Source organism: Zingiber officinale, chromosome 11A, assembly GCF_018446385.1.
Source record: "Zingiber officinale cultivar Zhangliang chromosome 11A, Zo_v1.1, whole genome shotgun sequence".
In the NCBI taxonomy this organism is placed as follows: domain Eukaryota; kingdom Viridiplantae; phylum Streptophyta; class Magnoliopsida; order Zingiberales; family Zingiberaceae; genus Zingiber; species Zingiber officinale.
Genome location: NC_056006.1, coordinates 93,145,116 through 93,169,615, shown reverse-complemented (window position 1 = coordinate 93,169,615; position 24,500 = coordinate 93,145,116).

Here is a 24,500-nt window from a genome sequence, read left to right as displayed (position 1 = left end):
TTTCCACATCCGATCCAGAGAACGAGCTACCGAGCCCTCTCTAACCATAGTTCGGAGAACAAGCTACCGAGCCCTCTCCGACTTCCATTCGGTCCAGAGAACGAGCTCCCGAGCCCTCTCTGACCACAGTTCAGAGAACGAGCTACCGAGCCCTCTCCGACTTCCCATGTGCCAAGCTTCCATACTTGGACTTCTTCGTGCCAAGTCTCCATACTTGGACTTTTCCCGTGCCAAGCTCCCTGCTTGGACTTTTCAGCATGCCAAACTCCCTGCTTGGACTTTTCACCATGCCAAACTCCCTGCTTGGACTTTTCCCATTCCAAGCTCCCTGCTTGGACTTTTCCCGTGCCAAGCTCCTTGCTTGGACTTTTCCGAGTCAGGTCAACTCACCTCGGGTCAACTAGGTCAACCTTGACCACAGGTTGCACCCACAATCTCCCAAGCTTGTATCCTTGTAAAACATCAAGATAACTTTTCTGTTCACGTCAAACATTGTCAAACATAACTCGTCAAACATCAAAACACAACTCGAGTCAAGTCAACTCGAGTCTGGTCAACCAGGTCAACCTTGACCTAAGGTTGCACCAACATATATATCTTGAACTTTTTTATTCAACCTAGAAAAGAATCTGTATATAATTTGATTTCAGTAAATTGCTTAAAAGAATTACATAAAGGATACTCTATTTCAAACTTGATAGTGTTGTAGGTAGTTTGTGCTCCATGGTTGATTTAAATCATTTCTATTGGAATCCTATAAATAATAAGCTCCTGAGAATAATTTTTGGATGACTTTGTAGGTGTTGCTCCACTGGGGTTCTACCTTGTTGACGTCTCTGATAGGTTTGATTTTTTTCTATACTAGATCGCCGACCTAAAAGCTTTGTGGGATGAGTACTCTCATGTTATAGGATTGGCGCATCCTCTAATGATAAGTAGTGAGGTGTCGACCATTTTCTCCCTAGTTTCGCTGATCATATCCAATTCTAGAAGTTGTCAATCAAAGTTACCTTGATCATAGAGACTTCGCCGAGTAGATTCTTTCCATATTTCTATTGGGACTATAACCTCTCCTCTATAGACTAGATGGAAAGGCGTCATCCTTGTGCTTTCGCGAAGCATGATTTAGAAAGCCCATAAAATGCTTGACAATTCTTCCACCCAACTACCTTTAATATAAAATCTTTCGATTGGCAACTTCTATCTGGCAATTACTCTGAGAATAGACTACGAAGGTAAAGGTTTGAAGAATGTCAAAGTCTTCACACCATTCTCGAAACTTACGACTCTGGAATTGATGATCATTGTCTGAGGTAAATTTGCGGAGGTTTTATATCGACAAAGGATGTTCTTCTATAATAATTCAATAACCGTCGCTTTAGTTATTTTGGCCAGGGTTTCAGCTTTCACCCACTTGGTGAAATAATCCACCGCTAGCAATTTAGGGTTTAGGAATCTTGGGAATTCAAATATAGGGATATTTCCCTCTATACATATTTTGGTTTGTCAATAATAATTCAATAGATATTGGTACTAACATCCATGTGATTAGATACTCTTGCTACCATTTAGGGCGGTAAACAAGTTAAACCAAGCCAAACGTTGAGGTATTCAAGCTTATTTGATAAAGTAACACAGTCAAGCCAAGTCGAGTCAAGCCAAGCCGAGCCAAAAATGAACCAAGTTATTTGAATGATTGTTCAAACTTAGTTTAGTTTATTTTTTATGAGCTTGAACTTGATTTAAACTTAGTTTGAGTTTGATTCATTTAGATATTATCAAATTCTTAATGTAAATTTATTTAATTTTTTGAAACTTTTGTCTACTTGATTAGTTATTGAATTTGATAAATCAAACTTATTTATTCATTTTAAAAGTTTTTTTTAAATTTAGTATATTAATAAGAGTTTTATTAATAAACATGATTTATTTACGAATATTATTTATGAACATTGTTTATTAATATTATTCGTGAATGCTTTTCCAACACACACAACAAAATATTTTACCTAATAATTGCCTTTGTCTTTGATACATTACTGATCCTGTCCGAGCGCTGAGTCGACAGACGCTGGGGACGTGGCATGCTCCGCTGTCTCCGACTGTTGGTGTAGATCTCCGGCGAACCTGCAAAGAAGCTGAGTCGGGAGGGGTTTCCCAGCGACGACCCTCCGACGCTCAAGTCAGGCAGCGAGGAACGAGAGAGGCAGAGTAACTGTGGCTACAGTGAGTATTTGCGCATACCTTCGTCGACGTATGGGGGTCCTTATATAGGACTCCGGGGAGGCGCGGACACGCTTCTCTATGCGTGCACACTTCCCCAAACTTACCTTAACGAGCCCCTGTCAGAAAAGTACCTCTGGCGTCATTCCGCAATCGTCCGAGCATATCCCAGATGTGACGGTGGAAGCTTCCACCGTATGATCTTGTGTACGGCTCGGCCGCCAACCTTGCTGCTTGTCGGCGGTAGACGTCTCGAGGATGATGTTATCCCCTGTCTCCTTTGTCCTCTTGCGCTTCCTGTCTGTTCCAGGGTCGAGCATTTCGGTCGCTCGGCGGGTATATCACTTCTGCCTCGGTCGTATGCTCGGATGAGATTGCTCCTGCCTTTGTTGCCTTGTGCCGCGGCCGAACGGACAGCCCTCCCGGCGCTGAAACCTTTTTGCCTTGAGCATCAGAAACCCGACCCCTAGTCGGGTTGTCTTTTATTCGGCTCGGGGATCTCAGTCTGGTCGGTCGGGTCTCAGGGTTGAATCTCTTGACCTTTGACCTCCACATGTCGTTGACCTTCCGCCAATGAGGGTCCCCAATCCTTATCACCGGATCATATGCCTCCCCCTCAAGTCTAGTCGAAGGAGGCGCTAAGTCCGACTGACTGGACTGCCGGTCGGCCGGAGTGACACCGCTCTGCCACTTTCTGGAATGTTCCTGCTCACGGCCGCTCGGCCTCTTACTGCCGTCGGCTTTGTTACCGTGCCGACGGTCAACGCTGACGCCTTTCGGATCTCCTTGGGATTCGTGCAAATCCTCTCCATTAAGACCGAGCACGCGCGCTGCGTACCGTAATGGCACTAATTAAATGCACCCCTATGGCATGGTGCCACGTGGTGCCTCCGCTGGCGTCATCGTATGACTCGGCGATGTGTCCGATGGGACATCGGTGGTTTGAAATGAACGACCCGATGGGGCCTCGGTTCCTGTGATCTGCATCCGACGGTCGAGGCCGATCGGGCTCGACCTTATAAAGCCGTCACCTCCTTCCTTCGCCGCACTTTTGCCTTCGCGTGTCCCACCGCCTTTCTTCGGTGCTTCAGCGTTCCGGCGACTCCGCTTCACTGTTTTCCGACGATTCCCCACCGCCTTCCTTCGATCCCCAGCTTCTTTGTAAGGTTCCTCCGCCTTTCCTCACTGTTTTCCTCGTGTCTTTTGTCGAGTTCTTGTCTTTTGGTCGCTGTCCCTTTCATCTTCTCCTTGCCGTGTGTCATTTTCTATTTTCTTGCTTTTTGCTTTCTTGCCCGATCGGACAATGGCCAGTTCTTCCCGACCCGCAGTGTTAGAGTGTATACTGAAAGCCTAAGCTTTTGTAAACATTTATTTTGAATAAAGAATCACATTTGGTCAAATTGTCTACATTTAGTTGTAGTTGTTCAATTAATTTATATTGTAGATAACATAGTATGTGGTGCCACATACAGAAGATGATGTTATCAATACCTTATAAATTATAAACAGTAGCTCATGACCAAAATGGAAAGGAACAAACCATTGGAAGGTCGTAGTGTAATTAGGAATTAGTTTATCTTGACTATATAATTACACTAGTACACTTAAAGTGTATTGAGTAGGACCATTAGAGGTCGTTTCTTTTATACTGACTTTATAAAGAAACAAATACCTCAGTTATTATGGAAGTGTGTGCTCTTAATCCTAATATAATAACAAGCACATATATTTGATATTTGTTTCTTTAATTTATCAATGGGTGAGATTTAGTTCGATGAAGATAAGTTGGGAAATGATATCACTTATAGTGTGTGTTGTTGATTATAGAAGGAAATTGTGTCCTAGTAATCTAGGTTGATAATGTCCCCAAGATGAGCTCATAAAGATTGTCATGTTAAACCCTGCAGGTGGACTTAGTCCGACATGACGATAAGGTTGAGTGGTTCTATTCTTGGATGAAGATATTAATTAAATGAGTTGTCAGTAACTCACTTAATTAGTGGACATTTGACATCTTAAACACAGGGAGACTAACACACTCATAATAAGGAGCCCAAAAATGTAATTTGGGATTGGTGCGGTAGTTCAATAATAGTTCTCTAGTGGAATGAATTATTATTGATAAAATTAAGTTGTGTGTTCGGGGCGAACACGGGATGCTTAATTTTATCGGGAGACCAAAACCAATTCCTCCTCTCGGTCCCTATCGTAGCCTCTTATTTATAGAGTACTATACCCACCTATACCCACCTTCGTACCCATGATGTAGGGGCCGGCCAAGCTAGCTTGTGGTTCAAGCTAGGGCCGGCCAAGCCTTGGTTCATGGGTGGCCGGCCCTAGCTTGAACCCAAGCTTAGGTGGCCGGCCCCCATTAAATTTAAAAGAATTTTTATTTTAAATTTTTCTTATGTGGAAGATATAATTTATTGGAGAGAATTAAAATTAAAATATCTCTTCTACAAAAGATTAAGAAAAGAGATTAGATCTCTTTCCTTATTTGTAGATAGGAAAGATATTTTATTTTTTCTCTATGTAAATTATTCATATGTTGAAAAATTAAAATTATAGAAATTTCTTTTTATCAACCATGAAGGGATTTTAAAGGGAAATTTTATTTTTTAAAAATTTCCGAAGACAAATAAGGAATTTTTAATTGTTGATTAAAAATTGTCTTGTTTGCTCTCCATGAGGTGGCCGGCCATGATGAATTGATTAGGAAATTTTATTTAATTTTTCTTAATTAATTGTTGTCAAGGAAAGTTAAGGAAATTTTATTGTAATTAAATTTCCTTATTTACCAAAGCTAAGGAATATAAAAGAGGGGGTTGGGGTGCCTTCATGAGACACAACCTCTATTATTTTCTCCCTCTTTTCCTTGGTGTTGTGGCCGGCCATCCTCTCTCCCTCTCTTCCTCTTTGTGGTGGCCGAAACCCTTCTTTGCTTGGAGCTCTTGTGGTGGCCGGATACTACTTGGAGAAGAAGAAGAAGGAGGAGAGAAAGCTTGCATCCCTTGGAGCTTGGTTGGTGGAAAAAATTCTTCATCCTTGGATTTTGGTGCTTGGCCGAAACTTGAAGGAAGAAGAAGAAGGTGCTAGGTGGTCCTCATCTTGGAAGATCGTTGCCCACACAACGTCCAAGGTTAGAAGAGGAATACGGTAGAAGATCAAGAGGTCTTTCTAAAAGGTATAACTAGTATTTTTCCTTTCCGCATCATACTAGTTATTTTAGGAAATAATACCAAATACAAGAGGCATGCGATTCTAGTATTTCGAATTTGTTTTCGATGTTGTGTTCTTTTGTTTTTTTCTTTTCCTTGTGATTTGATTATTCTTTTCGGTTGACCTAAAGTTATTTAAGGAAATTAAATATTAACTTTCCTTAAAAGGCTTTGTCTAGTCGGTGGTGGTTGTTCCCATATCCAAGAAGGTCATGTGCCTCGCCACGTCAGTACTGGGAGCCAATTTTGGAAACTAATATTTAATGGAATTAATAACCTAGGTGATTTGGATCGAACGTGTTAAGTTCCGCAGGAGATCCGAGTCTAAACCTAAAAGAACAAATAGATTAAACTTTGGATCAAACGTGTTAAGTTCCGCAGGCGATCCAAGTTTAATTTAAAAGAACACATGGTAGCTAGGAAAAGGTTCAGACCTTTGTACAAAATTTTTTGTACAGTGGAACCATTAAGTTTTCCGAGTAGCAACCAACACGCAGACCTCACTTTAGGTCCCTGGTATACTACCATGGAGTCTCGCTTCGATCGGCGTGACGCCAAGGCTTTGCTTGATGGTTATGACATTCCGTCTGACTTTGAACTCATTCTACCCTCCCCATTCGCTCGGCCTCACAAACCGCCGAGCGGAGCCATCTGTTTTTTCTGCGACCAATTCACAGCCGGTCTGCGGTTTCCTCTCCACCCCTTCTTCGTCGACGTTTGCAATTTCTTTGGTCTTCCGCTCGCCCAATTAGTTTCCAACACTTTTCGCCTTTTGTGTGAAGTGGTGGTATTGTTCAAGATACACCACATTCCTCTCCGCCCGAATTTTTTTTATTATCCCAAGCAGTCCGAGCTGGGTACCTATCTATTCTAGGCTCGACCCGGTCTGGTCTTCTTTGATAAACTCCCCTCCTCCAATAAACACTGGAAGGAGTACTACTTTTATCTTCGTCTACCCGAGCGGGCTCCCTTCCAAACCAAATGGCAGGTCGGACCACCTACTTCTCCCGAGCTTAAAAGATTTAAGACCCGACCGGACTATCTCCAGGCCGTGAACATGCTTGCCGGTCTGAAGCTCGACATCAACAAGCTTCTGCCTGAAGGCGTGCTATATATATTCGGCCTGAGTCCGAGCCGTACTCCACTCCCGATTAGCTTCGGTAAGAATTTCACTTGCTTATGTACTTTGAGTGCTAACTAATTTTCTTCTTTTTTCCTTTGCAGAGAATATCGTCATGGAGTCCGTGATGCTCGGGATTTTGAAGAGAAAAGTTGAGGCGCTTGAGGCGGCAGCCGCCAAGGAGATGGAGCAACTAGGCATCACTCCGATCGACTCTCACGAAGGTGAGAGCGAGACAAACGCGGAGGAGTCAGCCGCTCAGGCCTCCCCCGTAGAGGTGACGGGAGGCGTTACGTCAAACAGGGAATCACCCGTTCAAGAAGAAGGCTACGATCGGGAAGGCGAGCGCCCGCTCAGTCAAAAAAGGCGACGGACGGAGACACCGTTGCGATCGGCTACTTCTGCTGTTCGTGTATCCGAGCGGGCGGGATCCGATTCTCGTGGGAAAACTCCAATGGTGGAGGCATTATCCTCCGATCGGACTCCGTCTCAACTAAACTCGCCTGCCAACCCTATTGAGGCTGTGCCGGTCAGCACTCTTCCACCTGCCTCCCGCCGGGTCCAGCGCTCGGCTATTTTGTCCAAGTTCTCCGCCCCGACCTCTGCTCCCTCTGCATCTGCTCACACGACTCCCGGCCGGAGCCGCACCATCAGGGCCACCCTGCATCTTCCCACCGAGGAGCTTTTGCCCGAGTCTGATCGACCGACCGCGCCCGAGCATATGATCACCATGAAGGGGCCCCTCGCTGAGATGTGGGCCGATGCTCGGGCCCATGTCGCGATGATTCCGCTCGACAACCTAGCCAACAGCCAAATGCAGCAGGCCACTGGGGTAAGTGTGTTTTCTTCCGAAGTCTTTTACGCCATCTTTCCGATCGACTATTAATACTCTTATTTATGTCAGAGATGGGTGGAGGAGATCGCTGTCGCCAATCGACTGGCCATGGTGGACGAAGAGCTGAAGAGGTTGAGGAGTTCAGGCGGTCCATCCTCCCAGGGTCCCTCATATGCCGAGCTGCAGAAAGAGCTCAAGAAGACCCAAGATTTGTTGGAGGCGGAGCGAAAGAAAACGGCCGACCAGGCCTATACTCTGGCTGAACTCAAAAGACAGGTCAAGACTCTTGACCGGAAAATAAGCCTAGCCACCGAGCGGAAGAAGACGGCCATCGCCGATCTGGAGAAGAAAAACGTCGAGGCGCGGGGCCTGGAGCAACGAGTTAAAGAGTTGATGGAGCAGCTGGACGGCGAGAAGGCGAGCCGCTCGGGGGAGGCGATCAAACATAAGGATGAACTGAAGACCTTGCAGGAGACTCTTGAAGCTTCCCAAGCTGCCTTCAAGGAGTATCAAGAGGACGAGCCAGGCCGGGTCGCAACCCTGAGGCTGCAGCGCATCCGCTCGAACGAATTTTCTGAGAAGGTCTGCGAGCGGATGTATACTGCCTTTGAGTTGGCTATTGCCTCCACGACGGACTATCTGAAGTCCAAGGGTCAGCTTCCCGACTCCACAACCATCCCGGCCGAAGACTACGCGGCGCTCCTTTCTTCCATCCCGAAGACTGTTTATGATTTCCTTGAATAGTATTTTTTGTAATCCTTCCGACCGGCTCTAATAGACTGAATTTTAATGAAGATATGTCATCCTTTTGTTAGCTTACTCTTTTTTCGTTAAATTGCCAGTACTTGCGTCTTTCGATCGGAGCGCGAACTACCGCCATTCGCGTCCCTCACCTTTCCTTCTCGTTAATCGTCTCTCGTCCTGCCTTCCTAGCTCTCCAAAGGAATTTTTCACGAAGTATTTTCGATAACTGGGCTGCTCGTCTGAACACACCAACCTCTTTAAATGGAGTTTCCGTTAGATGTTCGCGAAGTACCTTTTGTAACTTGGCCAATCGTCCGCTCGGCTCATAGGCCGACCTTTTTAGTATCTTCTTGCTGATCGACCCGGACGGAAGTACGTTATTATTTTCTTCTTGCGCCTAAGAACAAGGCTTGTCGCTTGCTGGTGTTTATCACCGAGCCAAAACCTGCATGACTTGTCCTGTCTAAGCAAGACGTCTTCCGGCCGGAGGGTTAATAGTCGTTGGTTCGACTCTAAGATTTAACGTCGCTGCTCGACGGTCTTCAAGTCGGACGGTTTATAGTCGCCGGTTCGACTCTAAAATTTAACGTCGCTGCTCGACGGTCTTCAGGCCGGAGGGTTTATAGTCGCCGGTTCGACTCTAAGATTTAACGTCGCTGCTCGACGGTCTTCAGGCCGGTTTATAGTCGCCGGTTCGACTCTAAGATTTAACATCGTTGCTCGACGGTCTTTTGGTTGGAGGGTTTATAGTCGCCGGTTCGACTCTAAGATTTAACATCGCTGCTCGACGGTGTTCAAGCCGGAGGGTTTATAGTCGCTGGTTCGACTCTAAGATTTAACGTCGTTGCTCGACGGTCTTCAGGCCGGAGGGTTTATAGTCGCCAGTTCGACTCTAAGATTTAACGTCGCTGCTCGACGGTCTTCAGGCCGGAGGGTTTATAGTTGCCGGTTCGACTCTAAGATTTAACGTCGCTGCTCGAAGGCATTCGGCATCAAGCCCGCGACTCGGATAATATACGCCCAGCCGAACGGCATGGGGTCTTCGACATCAGGCCCGTTGCTCGGATAATATACGTCCAGCCGAACGGCACAGGGTCTTCGACATCGAGCCCGTGGCTCGGATAATATACGCCAGGCCAAACGGCATGTGGTCTTCGTGTTGGTTGCTACTCGGAAAACCTAGAGGTTCCACTGTACAAAAATTTTGTACAAAGGTCTGAACCTTTTCCTAGCTACCATGTGTTCTTTTAAATTAAATTTTGGATCGCCTGCGAAACTTAACACGTTTGATCCAAAACTTAATCTATTCGTTCTTTTAGGTTTTGACTTGGGTCTCCTGCGGAACTTAACACGTTCGACCCAAATCACCTTAAGTTATTAATTCCATTAAATATTAATTTCCATAATTGGTTCCCAGTACTGACGTGGCGAGGCACATGGCCTTCTTGGATATGGGAGCAACCACCACCGACTAGACAAAACCTTTTATGGAAAGATAATATTTAATTTCCTAAAATAACTTTAGGTTAACCGAAAAGAACAATCAAATCACAAGGAACAGAACAACAAAAGAACACTATATCGAAAACAAATTCGAAACTCTAGAATCGTATGCCTCTTGTATTTAGTATTATTTCCAAAAATAACTAGTATGATGCGGAAACAAAAATTACTAGTTATACCTTTTAGAAAGACCTCTTGATCTTCTACCGTATTCCTCTTCTAACCTCGGACGTTGTGTGGGCAACGATCTTCCGAGATGAGAACCACCAAGCACCTTCTTCTTCCTTGTAAGTTTCGGCCATCAAAACTTCTTCTAGGATGAAGAGGTTCGGCCACCACCACCATGCTCCAAGGGATACTAGAAACGAGGCTTGCTTTCTCTCCTTCTTCTCCTTCCTTGATCCGACCACAAACAAAAGCTCCACCAAGAGATAAGTTTCGGCCAACAAGAGGAGAGAAGAGTAATAGGGCCGGCCACCAAAACCAAAGAGGAGAGGAAGAAAAAGAATAGAGATCATTAACCATGAAGCCTTCTCTACCCCTCTTTTATAATCCTTGGTCTTGGCAAATAAGGAAAATTTAATAAAAATTTCCTTAATTCTTTTTCCATTGAAAAGGAAAAATTATTTAATTAAAAATATTTTTATTTTTCAATTTTATTTGGCCGGCCACATAAAAGCTACAAACAAGGAGAGTTTTAATTAATTAAAACTTCCTAATTTGTTTTCAGAAATTTATAAAATTTCTCCAATAATTTAATCCCTTCATGATTGGTTTATAAAAAGGAAATTTAATAAATTAAAATCTTTCTTTTAAACATGTGGATAAAAAGAAAGTTATCTCTAAAAATTAAAATCTCTTTTAATCTACAAATAAGGAAAGATATCAAATCTTTTCTTAATCTTTTGTAGAAACTTATAAAAGAGAATATTTAATTTTAAACTCTCTTTTAAATCATGAACATGATTAAAAAGAAAAGTTTTCTTAAAATTTAAAATCCTCCTTTAATCAATAAATAAGGAAAGATTTCAAATTTTAAACTCTCTTTTAAATATGTAGATGATTTACAAATAAGGAAAGTTTTTACCAAAAAATTAAAACCATCCTTTTAAACTACAAATAAGGAAAGAGATTAATCTCTTCTCTTAATCTTTTGTAGAAAGCTATAAAAGGAAATTTTTAATTTTTTTAACACTCTTTTAAAATCATGATATCCACATAAGAAATCATTTTAATAAAAATCCTTTTTAATATTCTAGTGGCCGGCCACCTAAGCTTGGGACCCAAGCTTTGGCCGGCCACCTACATGGCTCATCCACTTGGTCTTGGCCGGCCCTAGCTTGGGTTCCAAGCTAGCTTGGCCGGCCCCATTGGATGGGTAAGAAGGTGGGTATGCGGTGGATATAAATCTCTATATACTAGAGGCTACGATAGGGACCGAGAGGAGGAATTGGTTTTGGTCTCCCGATGAAATTAAGCATCCCGTGTTCGCCCCGAACACACAACTTAATTTCATCAATAATAATTCATTCCACTAAAGAACTATTATTGAACTACCGCACTAATCCCAAATTACATTTTGGGCTCCTTCTTATTATGAGTGTGTTAGTCTCCCTGTGTTTAAGATAACAAATGTCCATTAATTAAGTAAGTTACTGACAACTCACTTAATTAATATCTAGCTCCAAGAGTAGTACCACTCAACTTCATCGTCATGTTGGACTAAGTCCACCTGCAGGGTTTAACATGACAATCCTTATGAGCTCCTCTTGGGGACATTCTCAACCTAGATTACTAGGACACAGTTTTCTTTTATAATCAACAACACACACTATAAGTGATATCATTTCCCAACTTATCGGGCTTATTGATTCATCGAACTAAATCTCACCCATTGATAAATTAAAGAAATAAATATCAAATATATGTGCTTGTTATTATATTAGGATTAAGAGCACACACTTCCATAATAACTGAGGTCTTTGTCCCTTTATAAAGTCAGTATAAAAGAAACGACCTCTAATGGTCCTACTCAATACACTCTAAGTGTACTAGTGTAATTATATAGTTAAGATAAACTAATACCTAATTACACTACGACCTTCCAATGGTTTGTTCCTTTCCATCTTGGTCGTGAGCTACTGTTTATAATTTATAAGGAACTGATAACATGATCTTCTGTATGTGACACCACACACCATGTTATCTACAATATAAATTAATTGAGCAACTACATTTATCATAAATATAGACATTTGACCAATGTGATTCTTATTTCTAGATAAATGTTTATACCAAAAGCTAGGCTTTTAGTATACACTCTAACAATCTCCCACTTATACTAAAAGACTAAGCTGCCATATCTGCTGCCATACATCTGATTCCCAACCCTTCAACATGCCCATCAAAAGCTCTTGCCTTAAGGACCTTAGTGAAAGGATCTATAGGTCATCACCGATGCAATCTAGGCGGAACAACTTCTCCTCGTTTATACGATTTCTCGTATTGGGTGGTACTTGCGCTCTATTGTGTTTACTTGCCTTATAGACTTATGGTTTCTTCGAGTTTGCTACTGCACCAACATTATTACAATAAATTGTAACAATCTTTGGACAAACCAGAAATCATATCTAAGTCTATCTTGAGGTTATTGAGTCATTCAGCTTTTATGGCTACCTCAGAGGCTTGCCATATACTAAGCTTCTATGGTGGAGTCCAGAAAAACACCTATGCTTATCACTCTTCCATAGTTATGACTTTACCTCCTAAAGTAAACACAAAACCCCGAGGTTGACTTATTATTGTCCCTATCCGATTGGAAGTCATAATCCATGTAACTCACAAGGACCAAATTAACTGCCTTGTAAGCTAGCATATAATCTCTAGTGCCTCTAAGGTACTTCAATATATGCTTTACTGCAGACCAATGTCCCTGTTCTGGATTACGTTGATATCTGCTCACTATGCCCTTGGCAAAACAGATATATGCTCTCGTGCATAGCATACATTAGGCTTCCAACAGTCAAGCATAAAGAACTTCCTTTATTTCCTTTATCTCCTTTGATGTCTACGGAGACATATCTTTAGATAAAGTTACTCCATGCTGAAAAGGTAAGAAACCTTTCTTGGAGTTTTGCATGCTTAAAACGAGCAAGGATTTTTCGATGTATGAAGCTTGGGATAAGTAAAATATTCTTTCCTTGCGATCCCTTATTACTTTGATCTCAAGAATATATACATTCTCCCAAGTCCTTTATATCGAATTGTTTGGACAACCATACCTTACTTCGACAACATTTTGGTATTGTTTCCAACTACCAAAAATGTTATCTACGTATAGTACAAGAAATACAACCACGCTTCCAACACACCTTTTGTATAAATAAGACTTATCCGGTTACTAAATCCATAGATCTGGATTACTTTGATAAACCGGATGTTCCAAGACCTTGAAGCTTTGCCTCAGTCCATAGACTGATTGAGCTTGCACACAAGATGCTCTTAGCCCTTTGCAATGAACCCTTCTGGTTGCTTTATATGAATGCTTTCTTCAAGACTTCCATTAAGGAATGCTGTCTTGTCATCCACTTGCCAAATAGATAAAAGAATCCGGATAGACTTAAGCATGGCTACCAGTGAAAAAGTTTTCTTTTTCATCAAGCCTTGCTTTGAAAGTTACTACCTTCCTGTCTATCCCTCTTTTCCTATTATAGACCTTTTTACACCTAACGGCTTTTACACCATTTGGTGATTCTACAAGCTTCCAGATTTTATTAGAATACATATATTCTAATTCTGCTATTCATTACTCTTTGCCAAGATGCTGTATCTTTATCTTGGAGTACTTCATCATATGACCGGAGATCAGGTTCATGTCCTCTAGGGATCGAATCCAAAAACTCTCCCAAAACATGAACCTATTTAGGTTGCCTAACAACCCTCCCACTACGACAAGGCACTTTCTGCAATTGTGTATCATTTGTGATACGTGTTGCAGTTTTCTTGTGGTATCTCATCTTGTACAGTTGGTACTAGGTTAGACATGTCTTTTATTATTTCCTTAAGAACAAATTTACTTATGAGCACGTGGTTCATTATATAGTCCTTTTTTAAAAATCAGTCATTGATGCTAACAATGACCTTCTGATTTTTAAGACTATAATCCTACTTTTGTTTATCTAGGATAACTTACAAACAAGTGAACTCCTATCCATCTTATCATTGTCTCTCTTTAACATATGTGCTGGATTACCTGAATCCGAATATGCTTCAAAATAGGTTTTCACCTATTCATCAATTCTATATGAGTAGAGAGTTATGACTTTGGAAGGTACTATGTTCACTTCCGTTTCTAGAGTATATCCTTAAAATGAATTTGGTAAAATAACTCATCATCAATCTACTTATTTCCATAAGAGTCCTATACCTTCTTTCTACTACACCATTCTAGAGGTACCAGGTGCAGTTAGTTTGGATTGAATCCCTACTTCTGATAAGTGACTCCTAAATTCTCCCAAGAGGTACTTGCCACTATGATCTCACCATAGTGTCTTTTTACTTTGTCGTTTCTCCACATCAGCCTAGTACTCTTTGAACTAATCATAGTACTTAGTCTTGCGGTACATTAAGTAAATTTATTTGTATCTTGAATAGTTGTCTATAAAATAGACGAAATATTCAATATTACCTCTTGTCTGGATAGTCATAGGATCACACAAATCAGAATGAACCAATTTCAACATATCTTTGATTCCATACCCCTTAGACTTGAAAGCTTCTTGGTTATTTTTCCTTCCAAGTAAGACTCACAGGTTGGAAAGATTTCCACTACTAATGAACCCAAAAGTTCATCAGTCACCAATGAATCCTACTCAAGTATAACCTAGCTTTAGATGCCAAAGATATAATTGGTTCATTTCCGAAGGTTGCTTTCTCTTAAAATTAGAAGATGTGTTACTAATTTCCATTTGTTGCATCGTGGGAGTTATTGGATTATAAATTGTCAACCATCATACCAGAATAGATAACTTCCCTATTTTTCTTGATAACAACTTTGTTATCAAAATAGACACAATATCTATAATAGTTTAGAAACTGAAATCAGGTTCTTTCTAAACTTGGTACGTAAAGACAATTACTTAAAATCCATATTTTCTTCTTATCAAAGGATAAACATCTCCCACTGCAACAGCTACCACTTTTACAGTAGTGCCCATGTGGACGGTGATTTACCTTTCATTTAGTTGTCGGGTTTCCTGGAACCCTGCAATGAATTGCAGACATGATTAATGGCATCTTGTATCTACACTCCAGGTTCTGGTAAATAGCACCACTAGACATGTTTCAACTAATGAATTAAATACACCTAAATTGTTCTTAGTTCTTAGAAGACAGTTTACCTTAATGTCCAAGTCCTATTTTCAATCATTACAATTGGGACTACTAAGTCTTTTCTATAGTATAGCAACTAGGGAATTGACAAACATTTTAAATCCTAAGAATCACAAAAATATTTGGTCAAGATCAATTCCTTAAAATCCCCATGAATTTTATATGCCACGATAGTGTGAGCGTATACAAAATCAAAGAGGAGATTTTATCCATTAATTTTATTATCTCGTCAACTTTACTTTATGACGAATAAAATTAATAGTTGATCTGTCTTTGATCAAATATTTGGTCAAAAACTTTTGAATTTTTAAAAATATTGATTCCTCAAACAATATTATTTAAATTCACCAACACCTCAAACACCGTGAATTTTGCATGCCACGTTAGTGTGGACGTATACAAATTCAACATTTGTAAAAGGAGGGTTTTAACCCATTAATTTTATTATCTTGTCAACCTAACTTTTTGACAAATAAAATTAATAGTTGGTATCATTTGGTCACACAAATAATAGCAGTGACTCCGATGGGGAGAATACTATTAGATGTGTCTAAGTGTATACCATTACTTGACACTAAGTCCATTAATAAGATTATGCCCCTTCCGTTGGGGAAGATCACACGCTCTTGATTAACTTCCTATAGTCATCCAAAAATGGAAGTCTGTTCTAGTGATCCACAAACAAGCTCATCCGTTATGGAGGAAGGCACTCAGAGCCAACGCGCAAGCTTGTTTGCATCACTTACAAACCAGTAATGGAGACCATGGGATTTACTTAAAAAACCCTCTCCCACTTAGTTATTTATAAATGAGGAATTTTAACTATGCTAGCCTACTAACATGCACACACAGCACAATATAAAAGCAATAAATAGAAAATCTAATTTTCAACTATTATGGCTTTTATCTCTTGTTGTCCTCCGTGTGTTGTCATCCCAAGCTGCTGCCATATTTGGCCACTGCCACCAGCTGCGTCTTCCGCTCCAGTTCCTGTGCTCCTAAGGTCTTGCACGCTTAGACAAGATTTGATACAGACATGACCTAAATAAACTTTTTGATCATACCATAACCAACCTCGGGGTTCCAACATAAACTAGATCGAACATAAAATAAAATTTACATCCATCGATCCTATATTCCATAAAAGGAATGTACATGTAACTAGATCAAAAAATAAAATCCTAATAAAACTAAATACAGCTCCTGCTGTATTTTATAATACAATCATGCATACACAATAAAATGCCCATGACATGTCCAAGGGTCCAATCACACACATAATAACTATAAGCCATAATAGTTGGATCCTGCATCCACAAAGTTAGCACATCCTACTATTATCCTGCCTAAATTATGTATGACATGTGCATAGTTAAACTAATACCAAATACACAGAGGCAAAACCCTAGCTCTGATACCAATTGTTGGTTGCTACTCGGAAAACCTAGAGGTTCCACTGTACAAAAATTTTGTACAAAGGTCTGAACCTTTTCCTAGCTACCATGTGTTCTTTTAAATTAAATTTTGGATCGCCTGCGAAACTTAACACGTTTGATCCAAAACTTAATCTATTCGTTCTTTTAGGTTTTGACTTGGGTCTCCTGCGGAACTTAACACGTTCGACTCAAATCACCTTAAGTTATTAATTCCATTAAATATTAATTTCCATAATTGGTTCCCAGTACTGACGTGGCGAGGCACATGGCCTTCTTGGATATGGGAGCAACCACCACCGACTAGACAAAACCTTTTATGGAAAGCTAATATTTAATTTCCTAAAATAACTTTAGGTTAACCGAAAAGAACAATCAAATCACAAGGAAAAAAAAACAAAAGAACACTATATCGAAAACAAATTCGAAACTCTAGAATCGTATGCCTCTTGTATTTAGTATTATTTCCAAAAATAACTAGTATGATGCGGAAACAAAAATTACTAGTTATACCTTTTAGAAAGACCTCTTGATCTTCTACCGTATTCCTCTTCTAACCTCGGACGTTGTGTGGGCAACGATCTTCCGAGATGAGAACCACCAAGCACCTTCTTCTTCCTTGTAAGTTTCGGCCATCAAAACTTCTTCTAGGATGAAGAGGTTCGGCCACCACCACAATGCTCCAAGGGATACTAGAAACGAGGCTTGCTTTCTCTCCTTCTTCTCCTTCCTTGATCCGACCACAAACAAAAGCTCCACCAAGAGATAAGTTTCGGCCAACAAGAGGAGAGAAGAGTAATAGGGCCGGCCACCAAAACCAAAGAGGAGAGGAAGAAAAAGAATAGAGATCATTAACCATGAAGCCTTCTCTACCCCCTCTTTTATAATCCTTGGTCTTGGCAAATAAGGAAAATTTAATAAAAATTTCCTTAATTCTTTTTCCATTGAAAAGGAAAAATTATTTAATTAAAAATATTTTTATTTTTCAAAAATAATGGCCGGCCACCTCAAGCCCCAAATCAAGGAAAGTTTTAATTAAAACAAGAATTAAAACTTCCTAATTTGTTTTCAGAAATTTATAAAATTTCTCCAATAATTTAATCCCTTCATGATTGGTTTATAAAAAGGAAATTTAATAAATTAAAATCTTTCTTTTAAACATGTGGATAAAAAGAAAGTTATCTCTAAAAATTAAAATCTCTTTTAATCTACAAATAAGGAAAGATATCAAATCTTTTCTTAATCTTTTGTAGAAACTTATAAAAGAGAATATTTAATTTTAAAAGTAAGGGCGCAACCTCCAAGCGGCCAGGACCAAGGCGAAGGCTAACTTCTCGAGACCGGTGTAGCGAGCCTCAGCATCCTTTAAGATATGGCTTAAAAAGTACACAGGTTGTTCTTCTCCGTTCGGCCTTACTAATGCTGAGTCCACAGCATGCTCAGTAGAAGATAAATAAATGCGGAGTGGCTCACCTATGGCCGATTTTTGCCAACACGGGTAAGGAATTCAGGTAAGTCTTCAGTTCCTCGAATGCCCGATCACACTCCTCGTCCCATTGAAACTTGGTAGCTTTACGCAGAATCTTGAAGAACGGCAGGCTCCGGTCGGCTGTCTTAGAGATAAATCTTGACAGTGCCGTTATCCGACCGGTGAGACGTTGTACCTCTCGAAGATTTCTGGGAGGCGGCATGTCTTGCAATGCCTTTATCTTGCTGGGGTTCGCCTCTATGCCCCGCTCGGTCACGATGTAACCTAGGAAGCGCCCACCTTTTTCTCCGAACAAGCACTTCTGAGGGTTAAGCTTGACTCTGTATCTTCTTAATATTTGGAAGGTCTCCTCCATATCCGCGTAGAGATCTGCCGCCCGGAAGGACTTGATAAGTATGTCATCCACATACACTTCCAACTTGCGTCCGATCTGCTCCCTGAATACTTTGTTCATCAGACGCTGGTAGGTAGCCCCCGCATTCTTCAGCCCGAACAACATTATATTGTAGCAGTAGGTGTCGTCTGCCATGACGAAGCTGACCTTCTCCTGGTCTTCTCGGGCGAGCGGCACCTGATGGTAGCCTTGGTATGCATCCAGCATGCATATCAGCTCGCACCCGACCGTGGAGTCTACCAGTTGATCTATCCGAGGCAGGGGGTAGAAGTCCTTCGAGCATGCCTTGTTCAGGTCCCGTAAATCGATGCAGACTCTCCACTTTTTACCCGGCTTGGAGACCAGTACCACATTCACGAGCCAACTCGGGAATTGTACTTCCCTTATGTGGCCGGCCTCCAAAAGCTTCTCTACCTCTACCCGGATAATTACATTCTGCTCTGCGCTGAAGTCCCTCTTCCTTTGCTTCACCGGCCGAGCGTCTGGCTTGACGTGAAGCTCATGCTGCGCTACGCTTGGCGAGACTCCTGACAGCTCATGGGTCGACCAAGCGAAGACGTCGTGGTTTCGCTGGAGGCATTTGATTAGCTTTTCCTTCTGTTTCTCCTCCAGGTCGGACGCTATGAAGGTGGTGGCCTCCAGTCGGGAAGAGTCAATCTGCACCTCCTCCTTTTCTTCGTAACCCAAAGAAGGTGGTTTTTCGGTTATAGCATTTACCTCGACTCGCGACACTTTTCGAGCGGACTTGGCCTCGGCTCGGACCATCTCCACATAGCATCTTCGAGTTGCCAGCTGGTCTCCACGTACTTCCCCTACTTGATCTTCCACCGGGAACTTGATCTTCTGGCAGAAGGTGGAGACGACCGTCCGGAACTCGTTGAGAGCCGGTCGCCCCAAGATAATTGTAACGACCACCCTTCTTACTACTACAACTACTCTCTAAAAGTGACCGTTACTTATCTACTACTCTACTTAACCGGTTTATTAAAAATCTCTAGGAAAACCCTACCGAAAAATTTCGGCAGAGTCTCCCCTGTACCGGTGACCATTTCCCATAATACAAACATAATATACTCAGCCACAGGCGGCTGGAACATATAATCACTCAACCACGTAGTATAATAACTCAATAAGAAGAATGAAACTACTCTAGCAATAGTAAACAGATAACACTCCAACAATAAAACATAACAAAGTGCGGAATAGACTCAATTACAATCTCAACTTCATCATAGCATTAAGGAGAAAAGAAAAGGAAACTCTAATCAGGTAAGTTTTAACAACTCCATAGCAAACTCTTGATCTCTCCATAGTCCAGCCATCACACACCTTCATCACCACCACCTTGTCGCCTTCCTTTCATACCTTAGCTTTTCCTTTATCTGCAGTAGGAGGAAATGCAGTCTATAAGCATAAAGCTTAGTGAGCGCTATCTACTCACAAAAACCCGATATGCATGTATATAAATAAAAACATGCTAAAACTGAATGCTAACATATAAAACTACTCATGCTCATATATAGCAAAGGAAATCATGCTAACTGAAATACTAAACATGTATAGTTTATCATGCTCATAAACTAATAAAAGAAGCATACTAAACATGCAAAACTACTAAACATGTAAAGATACTAAACTTGTAAAACTACTGAACATGTAAAACTACTAAACATGTAAAACTACTAAACATGTAAAGCTAAACATGCTCATAAGAATAAAACTATAACAGCATGCTGAAAGCAAATAAAACTAAACATGCTGAATAATCTAATAGCAAGAAACAAATAAAACTACTACTGCATACTTCAAATAACAAGAAACTAAACTTTCTAATTCTAACCATATTTGAAGCTTGTTTCATTTGTTTCAAAACTTATACTTTAATACTTCAAAATAATAATAAACTTCTTTTGGGCCCGGCATTGTACCAACTTTTTTTTTTTTTGCGCGCATCCTTAATAAGAGTCGAGGTAGCTAATCCCGAAACTACTAAGGAACTTCTAGGCCTTGTGCCTAGGGGCATCTTGGAGCCCATCCCTTGGACCTTGTGTCCGGTACATGTCCTTTAAAAGTAAAATACTTATTATCTTAATTACTTCTTCTTTAAATGTCTTGACATTTTAATAAGCACCTTGTGTGCCAAAAATCCCTAAAGTCTTGACTTTGGGATCTACTTAAGGCCTTGGCCTTTTTCTTTCTTTTCTTTATCTTTCTTATACTTGTATATACTTCTAACATAATACTTCTTTAAAGAGAAGCTGAAATGTTTAAGCAAATTCTATCTTTGAAATGCTTAAACCAAAAACTGCCTACTATGCTAATAAAATTCTGCATATTAAGCTTAATAAAAATCTGTCCTAACATTGAAGTTCTGCATGCAATACTTATCAAAATCTGCAAGCAATGCTTATGAAAATCTGCTTATTAAAAATCTGCATACTATACTTATAAAAATCTGCATATTATACTTATAAAAATCTGCTTATTAAAGTCTTTAGGCATGCTACAGCAGAAATAAATCAAAGAAAGAAAGATCTGCATTCTTTAAAAGGAAAACTGCATACACTTAGAGGGTAGCTGTTCATGCTTGTTAAAGTAGCGAAGAAACTAAAACTGCAATGCTAATAAACAGGGCTTATCATGTTTGTTAAATAGCAAAGAAAACTAATACTATGTACTTAGACTAAAGGCTGTTCGTGCCCTCTAAATAGCACAAAAAGGTCTAAACAGAAAATGCTAAACATAGGGCTGTTCGTGCCCATTAATGGCACAAAAAGATCTAAACTGGTATGCTAAATATAAGGGCTGCTCATATTAAATCTGCAAAAGATCTAAAACTGGTATACAATTTGTGGCCGGTTCTTGCTTATGGAGATACAAAAGAAATCTGGACTGCAACTTGAATTAAAGCTGTTCATGCTCAGAATTAACGCTGATCTAAATCTGATCCGGATTTGGCACTAATCTAAAACTGCTTACTAAATAAATAAAAGATCTAAAACTGATCTAACTTGCTATAGGCTTATAAAACCCAAGTCGAAGTTAAACATGAACTTAAAATTCATTTAAGTTAATCACAACCTATTTTGAAGTGTGTCCGCATCTCAATCTGAGAATGAAGCTACAAGATGGCATCTAAACATTTGCATATTCATTTCCATAAGATACAGAACTATATATATAACTACATATATATATGTAACTATTTCTTGTTATTTAATTCAATCTAGATGCTCAATTAAACTAAACCATTTCTCGATCCTTCTTTGAAACCCACAGCAGCACCACCAAAATCGCAAGAACCAAAAGGAAACCAGCCGAACAACAGGAAGGCACAGAAATACCAAATCAGAGTTCATTCGCAAATCAAGACTCGTGGAACTACTCCTACTGCAGGTGAGAAGCAACTCACATCGCTGTTCTTGGACTTACAACCAAAGAAGATGGCTGCTAGGGTTCGGAGAACTCAAGCTTTTCGGCCTCTGCTTCGTGCTTATGGCTTCTCCTCAACGAGAGGATCTCGACGGTGTGAAAATCACGTGGAAACACCCCTTGGCCGGCGCCGGAGACGATGCCCTAGCCTCGTCTCTGGTTTCGCTCGGGAAAAGCCGCCGTCGCGAGAGAGAAGGGGAGAAAATGTTTAGTTTTGGAAAAATCAAAACCTAATTCCCTTTAATATATTAGGGTTAAATCCAAAACTATGCTATAACTCTATTCTTCCCTTATATAGTTATTAAGAATCTTGTAGCTCAGCTGGTTTGGGCTGGTTTTGCTTAAAGCCCAGCTCATGGGTTCGAATCCCAGCCGCGCACTTTTATTCCCCTTTTATTCAAAACGCTCTAACTATAGCTTAAATATATTCCACCTCCTATGTAATTAACAAAGCTTTCGTAGACCGGTTGGTTGGCTGCGCTTTGACTAAGTCAGGGCTCGCGGATTCGAGTCTCGGCTGCCACTATTTTCCTTCCTATTTATTCTTATTCCTAACTACTACTTATATACATATTGCTCTATATATAATTAACAAAAACTCGCTGGCTCAGCTGGTTAGGTCGGTTTTGCTTGGGTCAGTCCGACCCGAGGTCGTGGGTTCGAATCTCACATTCAACGTTTTTTTTTTAAACTTCTTTCTTTTTGTAACCCTACTAAACGACCTCCAAAAATTACGTAAAAATACTCTAAAAATTTCTAAAAATCTCTAGAATATTTTAAAAGTATTTCCAAATATTTTTATGGACTTTTAGAACTTGAAATAAGGAAAATTGGGTCGTTACAATTCCTCATACCTTATAAAAAGTTCGTCCTCGAACTTAGAATATCTCTGGATACTTCTGTCTCATACTGTCCTCCCGCTCCCAATTGAATTCCTCGTGCTTCTGGTTCTGCCAGATAACCTTCACTAGTGGCACTTCTTTATTTCTTAGTCTCTTGACTGCTCTGTCCACTATCTGTGTAGGTCTACTCTCATAACTAAGATCCTCTTGGATCTGCACTGACTGAGGCTCAATCACTTGGCTAGGGTCGTGGAGGCACTTCTTTAACATGGAGACATGAAACACATTGTGTATTGCTGACATGTCTTGTGGTAAATCCAGCTTGTAAGCTACTTTCCCAATCCTTTCTGTGATCAGGTAAGGTCCTACATAACGAGGACTTAATTTGCCCTTCTTGCCAAATCTCATCACTCCCTTCATAGGAGCGACCTTAAGAAAGACTGAATCCCCTACTTGGTATTCAAGTGGCCTACGGCGTGTGTCAGCATAACTCTTTTGTCTACTCTGGGCAGTCTCAATTCTCTGTCTGATCTTCTGAATAGCCTAAGTAGTCTCATCTATCAGCTCTGTCTGAATGCCCAGTTCTACTTCCATTTCTTTTCTCTCACCTGCTTCTTGCCAGCAAATGGGTGATCTGCACTTCCTACCATACAACGCCTCATAAGATGCCATCTTGATGGTGGCTTGATAGCTATTGTTGTAGGCAAACTCAGCTAAGCATAGATACTTGCACCAACTTCCCTTGAAATCTAGTGCACAAGCCCTGAGCATATCTTCTAAGATCTGATTTACTCGCTCTATCTGTCCATCAGTCTGAGGATGGAAGGCTGTGCTGAACTTGAGTTTGGTGCCTAGTGTCTTATGAACACACTCCCAAAAGTGAGAGGTGAAGCGCCCATCTCTATCAGAAACAATAGATTTAGGAACTCCGTGAAGTCTGATCACCTCTTTAACATACAGCTGTGCCAACTGCTCTATAGAGTGAGACACCCTGATGGCTAGAAAATGAGCAGACTTGGTCAATCTGTCCACTATCACCCATATCGCATCATATCCATTTGTGGTTCTTGGGAGACCTGTTATGAAGTCCATGGATATGTCTTCCCACTTCCACTCTGGTATAGGAAGAGACTGTAGAACTCCTCCTGGTCTCTGGTGTTTTGCTTTGACCCTCTGACATGTCAGGCAGGTACTGACATATTTAGCTACATCTCTTTTGAGTCCAGACCACCAGAACCTCTGTTTCACGTTTTGGTACATCTTGGTAGAACCAGGATGCATGGAATAAGGTGTACTATGAGCTTCTTCTAAAATTTTCTTTCTCAGCTCTTCGTCATTGGGAACACAAAGGTGGCTTCCCTGATAAAGAATTCCACTGTCTGATACTCGAAACTCTAAATTTTCTTCTTTCTGTATCCCTTGCTTGATCTTTTGGATATCAGGATCTTCACTTTACTTCTTCTATATACCCTCAAGCGGGGTTGACTCTAGAGTCAATGCAGAGAGTTGCCCATAAATAATTTCCATTCCAAAGTCTGACAACTCCTTCTGTAGTGGTAGGGCTAATGATGAGAAAGACATCAAGGATGCACTGGATTTTCTGCTTAGTGCATCTGCCACTTTGTTAGTTTTTCCTGGGTGTATCACTTTCTTTCACTTCCAACTGATGATACCCAGAGCACAGGTCTATTTTAGATAACACTATTACCCTTTTTAGCTGATCATATAGATCATCTATTCTGGAATGAGGGTACTTGTCCCTAACTGCTACTTTGCTCAGCGCTCTAAAATCTATGCACATTAGCATGGATCCGTCTTTCTTCTTAACGAACAACTATGGAGTTTCTCGGGGTGAATGACTAGGGCAGATGAAACC